Source organism: Alligator sinensis, unplaced genomic scaffold (assembly GCF_000455745.1).
Source record: "Alligator sinensis unplaced genomic scaffold, ASM45574v1 scaffold301_1, whole genome shotgun sequence".
In the NCBI taxonomy this organism is placed as follows: Eukaryota; Metazoa; Chordata; order Crocodylia; family Alligatoridae; genus Alligator; species Alligator sinensis.
The window spans coordinates 793,575-806,078 of NW_005842035.1; the positions used below are offsets into that span (position 1 = coordinate 793,575).

Here is a 12,504-nt window from a genome sequence, read left to right on the forward strand (position 1 = left end):
GTGAGCATTTAAAAATGGGAATGAAGGGGTTAGGGATTGGTCTAGGCAAGAGGCAGGGACAAGGGCTTTCTCTGCCACAGTCCTCTTCTGTGGCCTTTGCCACGTCACTTAGTCCTTCTGCACCTCCAGTCCTCAAAGACATGAGCATAGAGTATACTAACTGATCTCCCAGGAGCAAGGCCCAGATAAGCACAGCTCCTACGGGAAGCAAAGCCGTGGAAGTACCTACGGCTACATCTACACAGCCAAAGGCAAAGCTGTGCACGGGCTCTTCGATTAGGCCGTGTAAAGTACAGCCACGTGAGCACATTAGCCCTCCACCCGGGCTAACTGGCCCGGCTGAGACGCAGTATATTAGTTGAGATACACCAGCACGTTCATACATGTACATGGCTTCCAGGACCTGAGCTAGCTTAGGGGACTCTGCAGGCCTGCGCTGGGCTACGTAGACAGCCGAAATACGGTCATCTCAGCACAATCAGCAGGGAAGGTGACACACCTGAAGCAGGCAGGGGGCGTTCCCCACTGCCATCCTATGTTAGTTAATAAGGCAGGTGGCGTTCCCCACTGCCATCCTATGTTAGTTAACAGCGGTACATCTTATACGGGTAGCTGAGCTACCCGGGTGCTTTCTACCGGCTTCCCCCATTGCATTTGGCCTCCTTCCCGAAAGAAGGGCCACAATCGACACGTTGACTGGCTGCACGCCACGCTCCGGGTGTAGACCCGAGCTAGCAACGTGCGGGCCGCTTCACCACGTCCTCTCTCTCCTGCCACCGCTCAGATGCCCCATAGCGCCAAAACCCGGAGCATCCTTTTGCTGGGCCAGCTGCACGTCCCAGGCCAGCCGAGCTTGCAGCAAAAGCGGAGGAAACAAAGAGAAAGAAAAGGCCGTCTCCAGCTTCCGGCACGCTGAGGGCGTAATGGATTGCATCGATCTATTTGCGGACCGACTCGTTTTTAAACCAGCTTGGCCCCTCTTCTATTTGTGCCACCCTCAATTACGGGCTGTAACAAAGGAGGTGAGATAACCGGCAATTTAAGAGGATGGGAGCTCGGGTTTTCTTCTCCTCGAGTGGCATGCTGCGTGGCGGCTGGAGTGAGGGCCACGAGAGGCAGACTTCATCCTTCAGCCCCTTTGCACTTGCTGGCGATAAGTCTCTGAATACGGAGGGTGAGCGGGGGCAAGGGGAGGGAGAGATGAACGGCTCGGTTCAGGAGTCCCAGCACTGACAAGAAGCAGACAGATGGGACGGGGCCTATTAAACATCTACCAAAAGGACTATAAGGGTATTGGGGAAGCGACTGCCAAGGGAAGAAGGAGGCCTTGCACAGTGCTGTTCATGGAGACCAGAGTCCCCATCCAAGATAAATGTCTACAGGTCTTGGAAGGGCAAAGACGCGAAAGAAAAAAAGAGAGGGGTCATTTAAAAAGGGGTGCGACTCTTCCATAAAAGCAGAGGGATTAAAAGAGGCCAAAAAGGTAGGTCAAGACCTTGATTGCTGAGACCTATCAGACCTGGGGCCTGGCAGAAGGCCTATGGTTTGATTAGGAGGCATTGCACACCACGGGAACGTGGCACGCAGAGCACTGTACGCAGCAGGAAGCAGATGGTTCGATGACTCTTCTCCAGCTCGGCCCCCACGACCCTCCACTTGCATGCGTTTGCAAACCTGACTTGTCTTCTGCTGTAGCGTGGATGTGCCGCAGCACGGTACCAACCCAGTATCACTGGGGGACACCCTGATATCTTCCGTACCCCGACTCCTGTCCTACAAACTAGCCCTTTCAATGGCTCGGGGACGGACGGAGGCCAGCAGAGCAAAGAGGCCAGCTCCCCGGGCTGGCTGAGCTGCAGAAGTCAAATCCTCTGTTGAAACGCCTGAGGACAAAATGAGCGTGAAGTGGAGGCAAGCAATGTATTTCTGTGTCTTTTAAACTCCTAGCAGGAGGAGCAAGCAAGGAGTGTCCCTCATCGAAAACACCTGACCAAAGTCAGCCAGGTCCAAGCCCCAACTCCAAAGCAACCTCTGGTCCCGGGTGAGGATTCATCCCAGTGAATGAACTGCAACCAGTTTAACCCACAGCCAAGAACAACCTAGATCATCTACACCGGCGGTCTTTCCTGCCCAAGTGCAGGGGGCTGGACCCGACGATCGCGAGGTCCCTTCCAGCCCCTCGCATCTATGAATCTCAGCCTTCAATGCCCTGCATAATCCTACCCTGCATTATTTTTCTCCTTTCCTCCATCTCCCTTCTAGCTTTCCTCTCACTCTTCTTTCCCTCCAGCACCTCTCCTCTCCTTCCCGGCAATCCCCAATCCATCCGCTCCTATGCCTGGCGCTGCCCCCCTAAAAATCCCACCTCCAAAGCCTTTCTTCCAGGAATCTTGCCTTATCTTGCTTGCCTCTCCAGCAACCCCTCACCCCCCCGGGCTGCCTTACCTGGTCCTGACATGCATGCCCTGTCTAGCTCGGACTGCAAGCTATCCAGGACAGGGATCATCTTCCTCTGTTTGTTGAGGGCCATATACACTTACGGGGCTGTGTAAGTGATAAATTAGTAATAGCTGCATTCCAAGATAGCTCCGCATGCTCCGACTCACTCGATGTTTGCTTTCTCTCTACAGCGCTGCTAATCTACAGCCAGCTGCCCACAGGACTTTTGCTCCTTATCTCTTATCTCCCTTTTTTGCAAGGCCATTACTTAAATTTATCAGTATTCTTCACAAAGGGCCGAGGCGGGGAGGTGGACAAACCTCAAGGGCTTTACCGATACAGCTCACCCCCAACCTCAGCTCTGAAGACAGACACAAGCTTGGGGGAGCGGGGCTTGCGCCTCTGAATTTCAAACAGGGCCTGTTTCCACTTGGACAGCCTGAAGCAGCAAGTCCGTACAGCTACATCCTTGACTGCTGGAGGTAAGGGAGCTCCCTCCAACTCTATGCAGAGTTGCACCCCGCCTGGACCTTGCCTTCAGACTCGAATGCCACAAGCACACCCGCCCTGTGCATTTTGGCGTGCATTAAAATGAAAGGATTTCCCTGGGGCGAGAAGAGACAGGTTAAGGTAATGAACAACTGCGTTGCAAGCCATGAAGTTGAATGACCCCAGGAGAAAAACCCCAGGCTTGAAATGTGAAGCAGTAAAAACACCGTGCCCGGGTCTGTGCAGAGCTGATTGAAGTACCAGGCTGGCCATGTTGGCACCGTCTCAGCATTATGAAAAAGCTGTCCAGCAGGATTAGGGCTTCTTGACAGTCAGCAATGTGAGACACTCGGTCAATAGGCTAATAAGGGCAAGATCCTCACCAGACAGTCGGCGCATAATCAGCTGCTGGCTCCTTATCTGAACTGAACCTCGGGCCTCTGAGTTGCATTAACTCTTGCAGCTCCCAGATCTCTTGCCTTGTGCAGACCCATAGCTTGGTACACAGGCGGCTGGCTCAGATCTATCCCCCCCAGCTATAGCTGGCTCATTCGCCCTCCCACTCCTTCCACTTGAAATAACCTTCTGCATCGCCTCCAAATCGCATGCATCGTGTCTCAGCCATATTGAGGCCTCTTCAGCTTTCGACATCTGAGAGAGAGCTTTCCCAAATGACTCCAGGAACAACACGGCCTTCCAGTTACAGCGTGGATGGCAGGCGTTGCTCTCTTGCATGACAAGGGCCCTCATCTAAACCCTCAGCAAACGCTTTGAAAAACAAGGAAATGCGGGTTCACAACTTCCAGGGACACCGAAGGCACTTATTGTCATCCTTGCTCCGAGGAGGGGACGCGGTGATTACAGACAAGCTGATTAGCCAGGAGCTAGAAGTGGTCGACAGAGCGGTCAACCAGGAAACAAAGGAATGCCTTGCAAGAAAAATACCCTCTGCTCTTTCTACAAGTGCCCTTATCACTGTTACCTGTCACCAGCTAGCATCGCAGGACAGTTGGGCTAGCAAGGCCCTCAGGAGGTCACTGCTAGTCCAGCCCCCTGCTCAAAGCAGCCTCACCCATGTCCGAACCACCCTAGACGAGTGTCTATCTAGCTTATGGCAAACCAAGTGGCACAAACAACCCCGCTGTGCAACTACCTGGTGCAATGACCCGAAACACCACGAACATCCTGACTCGGCAGAAGTAAAGCAGAGGGACGAGGGCACTGCCAATGTCCTGCATTGCATGCACAGGGGGTAGTCTGTTAAAATACATTTGAGCAATCCAACAAAGAGGGCTACAAGGCAAGGTGAGAAACCCCCAGAGTTCAAAAAAATCCTTTTCAGCCCCATGTAGCAACCAGCAAAGGCTGGAACGATGGAAAAACCAAACACTCTCCACTCTGCATTGCAAGGTAGGGACTGCAAACACAACTCCACCCATCACACACCCTGACGGGAGAGTTAGGACTCCCCTTTCTGGCACCCGATCCCCTCCACAACCTTGTCCTGGCCTCCCAACCCTGTTTTATAACCCCGATGGTCTGCTGTTCTGCATCCAATTTCTACCAGCTCTCCTCATGATGTCCAAGCAATGCAGGTGCAGGGAGACTGAAGTGCCAGTGGTCAAAAAAAAAGGCTGGGGAGATCTGTACAGAAGTTTTCACATCACACCGGTCCCCGTCCACAGGGAGGAGCCGGTGGCTGCACTGCTGTGTAATGCGTCCGCCAGCCGGAGCTAGAGACGCAGCCGAGGCAGGATGGAGCGAGGCACCTTGCACAAAGGCACTCTGAGCATCCACTGAGGGTTCACACGAGCAAATGCCTGGTGAGCTGTGAATTCACGTCCTCCCTTACTGAGCACGGCACCCATATACACACACCGAATGCCCCAGACACCCCGTGATGAAGTCTCCTTGCAGTGTATTTGCACAGCCCTGCAAAAGCAGCTGCTAGCTATTCACCTGTGGCTTTCGTGCAGCCGTATCAGGCACAGTCACAGAGCCGAGAGGTGGACAGCAATGTGCAGAGCGCATGAAGGCAGGTCCTTCGAGTGGCAGGGCTCTGGGATTACCATCCTCAAAAAATAAAAATAAAAAAATAAAAGAACTAGTGTTTTTATGTGCTTCATTTCCAGGCCACGTCACCAGGACAGTGTTTGCAGTACCTGGAAGTGACCTGGGTTAGATGGAGAGGGAGCCTGCTTCTTGCTGTTGCTTTTAACAAAATGAATCTGCTGTCAAAAAAACACTTCTAAAAGCCCTGAAAGGGCTACAAAAGTGCCAAACCTCGGGATTAGGAGTCAAGAAACGTGGGTGGCATTCCCAGATGCATGCCCCTGGGTAAATTGCTCGGCGAGTACAGACGAACACAGGACTGTGAATTAAAAAAGGGATTGGGGAATTATTGCACGTGAGCTACACTTCAGTAACCATATGCGGGCGCTTGCTCTTGCCCCATGGCAAGTAGAAACTAAATGGGGGCTAGTTTCGGTGAAACGGGGTTAAACTGGCCCCTTGTATATCTTCTACTTAACCTGGGGTAAGAGTGGACACATGGGCAGTCACCATGCACTAAGTCCCCATCCCTTGGTCATTCACTGTAATGAGCTCATTTGTCCACAGCGTGCATCTACCACGTGCACACTGGGGTTGATCACGCTTCCCAATATCTCAGGAGCATGACAAGATTTTATTCGTTGGGATCCCAAGATGGACAGTATCACAACTGTACCTATTTCCTGACCGATGATGGAAAGAGTCAACCCCTACACCAAAGCAATCAGGACTCGTGGTAGAAGTGATCTCTTTTATTAAACCAGCTAGATTTTTGCAACAAAAAAAAAATTTTTGCAATTAAACAATTATTTTTTTTTTTTTTTTGCAAAAATCTAATTGGTTTAATAAAAGAGATCACTTCTACCACGAGTCCTGATTACTTTTGCCTCTACAGCAGTACGGCTACAACCTGGATACCTAACCCCTAGACCAAGGGATTCCTCCTTGTCCGGCCAAAGCCTCCACAAATTCTCCACCAAACCACCGTTTGCTCAAGGATGGCCCAGCCAGTTGGCTACAAGCTCGTCCTTGCAGTAAGATTTTTTTTCTAGGCAAATAGAGGGGTACCAAAGACAACGGCCCACTGTGAAATGATTGAAGTTCCCATGCAAACAACCCATTAGCAGAGTTCAAATGCAGTTTAAATTACTAGTTGTTAAAGTGCTCTTCAATTTCATGGTAAGTTTCCAAGGAAAATTACATGCTATGTACTATTTAATTGATTGTTTTCTACTTCTTAACATCCATTTATTCCCTCTCCCCATCTTTTTTTTTCCCCAGTTTCAAAAGATTATAATGACTTTTTTTTTTTTTTTAAAGAAAAAAAAAAAGGAAAAAATACTGTCTACGCTGATGAAGAGAGATTTATCTGAAGAATGAAGCTGTATAAGAGGGAAGCAGCTGTCATAGCGGAGGGCTCAGCTGGAACAAGTCTTTGTCATAGCTGCATAATAGAGGCCTGAAAATGCCCAGCAAACAAAGCTCAAGAATCGGTTTCTTTCCTTAATACAGAAAACTAGCGTCTCCAAAAACCCCACTGATCTTTGGAAATATGATCACCTCTCAATAGTCCAGTATCAGAGTTTGGGGTCGAACAGATTAGTTTCCCACTACAGAGAAATCGGTGAGACTGAGTCTGGATAATATTCTGATGTTTTACTTTAAATTGTATTTATGCCGGTTGGACCAGTCCTTGAACGTGGCGGTCACAAACAGCATGCAGGCTGCTTCTCTTGCAAAAACGTCATCCCTGTTGCAAGCCCCTGGGTCCTAGGATGCAAATGTGACCTAAGAATTGACCCCCGGTAGAGAGATGCAAAGAGGCAGGAAACTCCCCTGCTGTTGCTACCAGCTGCCACAGAAGACCATACACCAACACGTTTCTTCCACAACGGCACGCGGCTCCCGTGTTATGGAAAAGAGCTGATCAAACAAAGTGAAGCTCCATCTGGTGCTTCTGTCCATAGCAAGTTGCCCGGGTCATGTCAAAGAGCATCAACAGGAATCAATGGTATTAAATACACATGGGGCATGTCTATACATGCACATTAGCCTATTTTAATGCACATTAAAGTATCACTCAAAAAAAAAAACCCCATGCTTATTAGTTAATGCACCTTCAAATAGGCTAATGTGCATTAAAGCAACACTAAAAAAAATGGTGCTCTTTAGTTAATGTGCATTAAGAGACGCTAATGCACATTCTCCTAGTACCTCACAACAGAGGTACTAGATTTAATGTGCATTAACTGAAGTGTGTTAACGCATGTGTAGATGTGCCCACGGGTTTCAGTTTAGCTCAGCGCAATTTCTGGTGCTCAAAGGGCACGATGTTACTCACAAGAAGAACAATCATTTATGCCTACCAGCTCTTTTCAGCCAGTTTAAGACAGTTACAGAACAGCGGGCAGCACATTGTGGTTTGACATTAGTAGAAGAAAGGCCTTGTGGGAGCTAGGAGACCTGCATTTTATTTTCAGACTTCCTATGCCATCATGGCAAGGCAACTTAGCCAACCTGTGCCTCAGTTTCTACACCCATAGAAATGGGTGTAGAAACTGAGAATACCTTTCCAGAATGAGAAGACCTTTCCTGGCTCCCAGGTTCAGCCCTTCGTGAAGGGCTCTGAAATCCTTAGAGAGTGCAAAATAACATTAGAAAGAGGCAATAATTAGCTGTGCAAGGCTACTGCCCCCCATTTGGTACCGTGCCACATCCATCATCACGGGGTCTGAGAAACTCATATCAAGGTATCAAAGCTGGCACCGCTAAGTGTATTTTCAGCAAACACATAGAGCCAAATGCTGGAGTTAGCAACCCACCCAGCTACTGGGGAAGGGGCAGAGCCTGCAGTGGGAGAAATAAGCCAGTGGATCTCAAGTGGATCAGTGGGTAGATCAGCAAATGGATCTCAACCCTTCTAGATGCAAGGCCCCCCTGGAAAAATGCCAGCCGTCAAGCTTTCACTCGTTTCTTGCCAACAGAAAAAAACAGAGCAATTCTTCTCTTGCAAAAAGCCCGGAGAGATCACAAGGCAGAACTGTTTGTGACACTCTGGATTGCTATTTGAGATCTCTGGGTGCATCTTGTGAACCGCGCGGAGGTGTTTGCACACGTAACAGTGCTAATAATGTGTGGCACCCCGAGGTGCAACAGCACCGCGGTTAAGAATCACTGAACTAAGCAAATCCCTTGCAGTGAACACATGCTCAGGCTTTTATGCATTTAATGATATATAAAAAGCAAGCTGCTTTGCTAGGCCAGCACCATGCCTCACAGATTATGGGAGTCCTTAGCAAGGCATACGGTAGATGACGGCTGAACCCAGGTAGGATCATCCTTTCCCCGTTCTCCCATCCCACAAGGCTTTCCCTTATGGCTGTATGCACAGAGCTCAAGATGATCCTCACTAGGGCATCCACCGTGAGACCCTGCTTAGCACCAGTGAGCGCAGGATCTGCTCACTTCTACCAGGCAGGCTGGACCGCCAGCTCTGGGATGCAGTCCTCTGCAGTCACCCATCCAGCAAGAACAACTGGGGCAGCACACACTTGCTCCCAACCCTGCCCAGCTCCGCATGACCCAGCCTTGACTGGGAGAGACTGGCTGGGAGGCAGGGGAGGACTTTCACCTCCTGGGTCTATTGACTCTTTGGCTCCCAGCTGGGCTCTCTCGATGAGCATCCTCCGTGGCGGTGAGATGCAGGAAACATCCACGGTGAGGTGGGACAGTGGATACGAATTTGCATACCATGGTGAATCAGAAGTGAAGTGCTTGGCCTTCCCAATGAAATGCCTTTCAACTATTCTCTCTCAGGACCCGTCTTGGGAATCACTGGCAATTCAAGGAAACCATGCATGAAACAGAAAAGAGACACGCAAGGATGGAAATGCCTTGAGACCCGGGGCTATAAAGCCTAATAGGCCCCAACATCTGATGAAATAAACCCTCTGATGGCAACATCTTATGCTATCCATCTCTGAGTTAGTTAGTGTACAAGGTGCAAAGCGACTCCGTCTTCTGCCTAGTATGCTGCAGAAAGGAGGAGCAAAACGTCACCATTTTTAACGCCAAATTGTGCGTGTTTCCCCCCCAAAAGCATCAGGGCTGTGTTTCAAACGAGGGGGGACTTCTGAAACCGTCCCTATGTGAGGTCGCCACGATATTTCCAACCGGGGTGCAAGGCAAGGGCGGGCAGGTGAGCTCCCTGCACCACTATGAGAACGCACGGCAGACGACAGGGCTCCTCCAAAATCCAGAAGGACCGGATGCCAGCAGCTCTGTGGCATGAAAGGACGCCACACTTTGCACGGGGAGTCAGGGCAGCCAAGCCACCGGGCTCCAGTAACACGGAGGACACGTGGTCTCGCTGGGGGATGGCGTGTTTCCAAGAAGCACAAGCAGCAGAGGAAGCCTGGCTTTAGATAGAGGCGCTGGGCTGCGACTCCAGAGCAAGGTAAATTCCCAGAACCGCCGCCGCGTCTCTTGGTGACCTCAGGCCAAGTCACGATTTCCCTGCGTGTTCCCGGTGCATGACTCATTTGTTTAGACTGCAAATGCACCGGGATGGGGGCTCTCTCTTGCTGCGTTGGGACAGCAACCAGCGCAGCACGGCCCCGATCATATCAACGCTACCTTTTAAAAGCAGGAAAGGCCAATGGGAGCAGGCTCGAATCTACCTGGCGATCTGCTCGTTGGAAAGAGGTGGTGGGCGATGGTGACGGGGACCGGTCATAGGAGCTACCCCGTATTCACAGCCCTTGCAAACTGGATGGATTAAGGATGCGTCTCTCTACACAAAGCACAGGACCCGAAGCCAGGATGACAAGAAATCCCCCAAAGAAAAAGCATGCTACAGACTCGAGAATCATAAAAAAGGAGGGTGGAAGGGCATCTAGTCCTTCCCCTGCTCCAAGCAGGACCAGCCCCAACTCCATCATCCCAGCCACGGCTATGTCTACCCGGGTCTTCAAACCCTCCAAGGATGGAGACACCACCACCTCTCCGGGTAACCCGTGCCAGCGCTTCACCACTGTCCTAGTCAGAAAGTTGTTCCTACTATCTAACCTCAACTTCCCTTGCTGCAGCTTGAACCCATTGCTCCTTGCTCTGTGACAAGTGACACCAGGATGGCAGAATGGCAGACTCCCCATCTCAAATCCTGGCCATGCTTTTAGCTGCCACGAATAAAGCAGGAAGGAAAATGCTTTTCTTTTTTTTTTTCTTTTTTTCAGTAAGTGCTGACTCTCTGGATGAACCATAGTTTCCTTTCAGGAAAGGGAGATGGAGGGGGAAAACACCTCAGACAGCTGCAACATCAGGCAGACTGAAAACTCGTACCAAAGGGGAAATGCAGAACAACAGGAAAAGCCGTGCACGGGACAAATCCCGGCTAGCTCAGATCAGCTGAGCCCCTGCAGCCTTCCACTGCCATGGTTAAATATTAACTTGTGCAGTAAAAATACCTGAGGGTTTTACGGCCCCAGGAACACCCACGGCTCCTTAGGCTCACGCGACGCGCTGCACCTCCGCTGCGTCTTACCGGGCGATTGCATGCACCTCTTTCGCTCCACGGTGCTTTATTACCCTACGGTATTAACCTGGGAAGCCAAAGGGAGCAGGCTGCCTGCCTGACGCCTGCTTAAACGCTCTTCTCACCTCCAGCCTACCACTAGGCCTCCAGAAATGACAGGCGGAGACGTTTGCTTTCATGCACAGCTCAACAGGGCTCATCCTCACCGCTGCAGGATGGTTTCCGGGGTCCCTTTCTGCTCGACTCGTGCGCGGGAGCCTGGCCCCCGGGACACGGCACGCTTCGTCCCCTCCCTAGCAAAACTCACACGCCACGCTTCGATGCAATCCGGCTGAGCAAACAAAATCCCGAGCCACTTGCTCCAGCAGCAGTGATGTACTTACTGGAGTTCAGCTGCGCTCCTCTCGCCGACGCCTTGCCTTCGAGCAGATTGAATTTGGAACGAGATCCAGGGCCGGCAGGAGAGCGAAAAGCTGACCACAACAAGCTCCCAAAACAAGGGCAAAAAGGAAGGGAAGGGAAAAAAAAAAAAGGGAAAAAAAAAAAAAAAAAACTTACTACAGGAATTCAAATCCTGCTTCCACTCAACCCTGAGTCACCTCCCCTCCCCTTCCAATAGATCAGTGCAATGGGTAAACATTTCCAAATATGGAGATCGGGACTCAAAAGGATGTCAGAAAAATCACCCGTCTCTGCCTGGCTTTGGCACTTGGAGGGCTTGCCCCTCTGGGGACGTGCAAGCCGCTCGCTGCGGGCGGCGCAGGGGGACGCTGCAGGTTGCGGGCTTCGGCTGCGCTGCCGGCCTCAGCTCAGACCTGGGGCCCCGGCGCCTGGCAGATGGGGGGCCCGTTTTGTGCAATCCCTCCGCTGCCTGCACTGTTTCCCTAGCACGCAACTGGGAAAGCCTGGCAGACCGGGGGCCCTTTCCGATGTCCAAATGCCCTCCAAGTGCAAACCCTCGCATGCAGCTGGGAAAGCAGACAACACTATGCCCTGGGGACGCACACTTGAGACTCCAGAAGCACCCCCTCCTCTCCCCCCAGTGCCACCAGAGCCCAGCCTGACCTTGCCACTTGATTCCAGTTAGCAGGAGGTCATGGAGCACTTCAAGGTGACCAAGGAGCCTGAGCCTCGGTCTACTCAGGCATCCACATGTACCCAACTGCAGACTATAGCACGGAGGGAGTGACCAAAACCAGCGTGTGCTCACAGAGGAGGCATGGCCCTCAGACCTAGGCTCAAATGCCCACCAGTCAGCCCGTATGGGGGATGCCCACCCTGGGCCCAAAGGAGCCATCCTAGCTCTGGCTAATCTAATCCATCATTAGGAGCCACCCTAGCTCTGGCTAATCTAGTCCATGCATTAGGAGCCATCCAAGCCCTGGCTCATCTAGTCCATGCATTAGGAGCCATCCAAGCCCTGGCTCATCTAGTCCATGCATTAGGAGCCATCCCAGCCTTGGTTCATCTAGTCCATGCAGTAGGAGCCAACCTACCCTGGCTCATCTAGTCCATGCAGTAGGAGCCATCATCTAGTCCAGGCATTAGGAGCCACCCTAGCTCTGGCTCATCTAGTCCAGGCATTAGGAGCCACCCTAGCTCTGGCTCATCTAGTCCAGGCATTAGGAGCCACCCTAGCTCTGGCTCATCTAGTCCAGGCATTAGGAGCCACCCTAGCTCTGGCTCATCTAGTCCAGGCATTAGGAGCCACCCTAGCTCTGGCTCATCTAGTCCAGGCATTAGGAGCCACCCTAGCTCTGGCTCATCTAGTCCAGGCATTAGGAGCCACCCTAGCTCTGGCTCATCTAGTCCAGGCATTAGGAGCCACCCTAGCTCTGGCTCATCTAGTCCAGGCATTAGGAGCCACCCTAGCTCTGGCTCATCTAGTCCAGGCATTAGGAGCCACCCTAGCTCTGGCTCATCTAGTCCAGGCATTAGGAGCCACCCTAGCTCTGGCTCATCTAGTCCAGGCATTAGGAGCCACCCTAGCT

General features: G+C 51.5%; 1 protein-coding gene across 20 annotated transcripts in view; it reads right to left on the reverse strand.

Moving 5' to 3' along the window:
- The window catches only part of LPP (LIM domain containing preferred translocation partner in lipoma), a 432,466-nt gene that overhangs the window by 386,264 nt on the left and 33,698 nt on the right, over positions 1-12,504 (reverse strand). For 4 of the 20 annotated variants that reach the window (XM_025202681.1, XM_025202693.1, XM_025202676.1 and 1 more), the window contains one exon: positions 10,639-11,000. The exons of 12 other annotated variants lie outside the window; for them this stretch is intronic. The gene's annotated coding sequence lies outside the window, so the exon portion shown is untranslated. Of the gene's footprint in view, positions 1-10,638; positions 12,050-12,504 lie in introns of those variants that run through there. 4 more of the 20 variants (XM_025202679.1, XM_025202678.1, XM_025202685.1 and 1 more) reach the window with 3 other exon arrangements.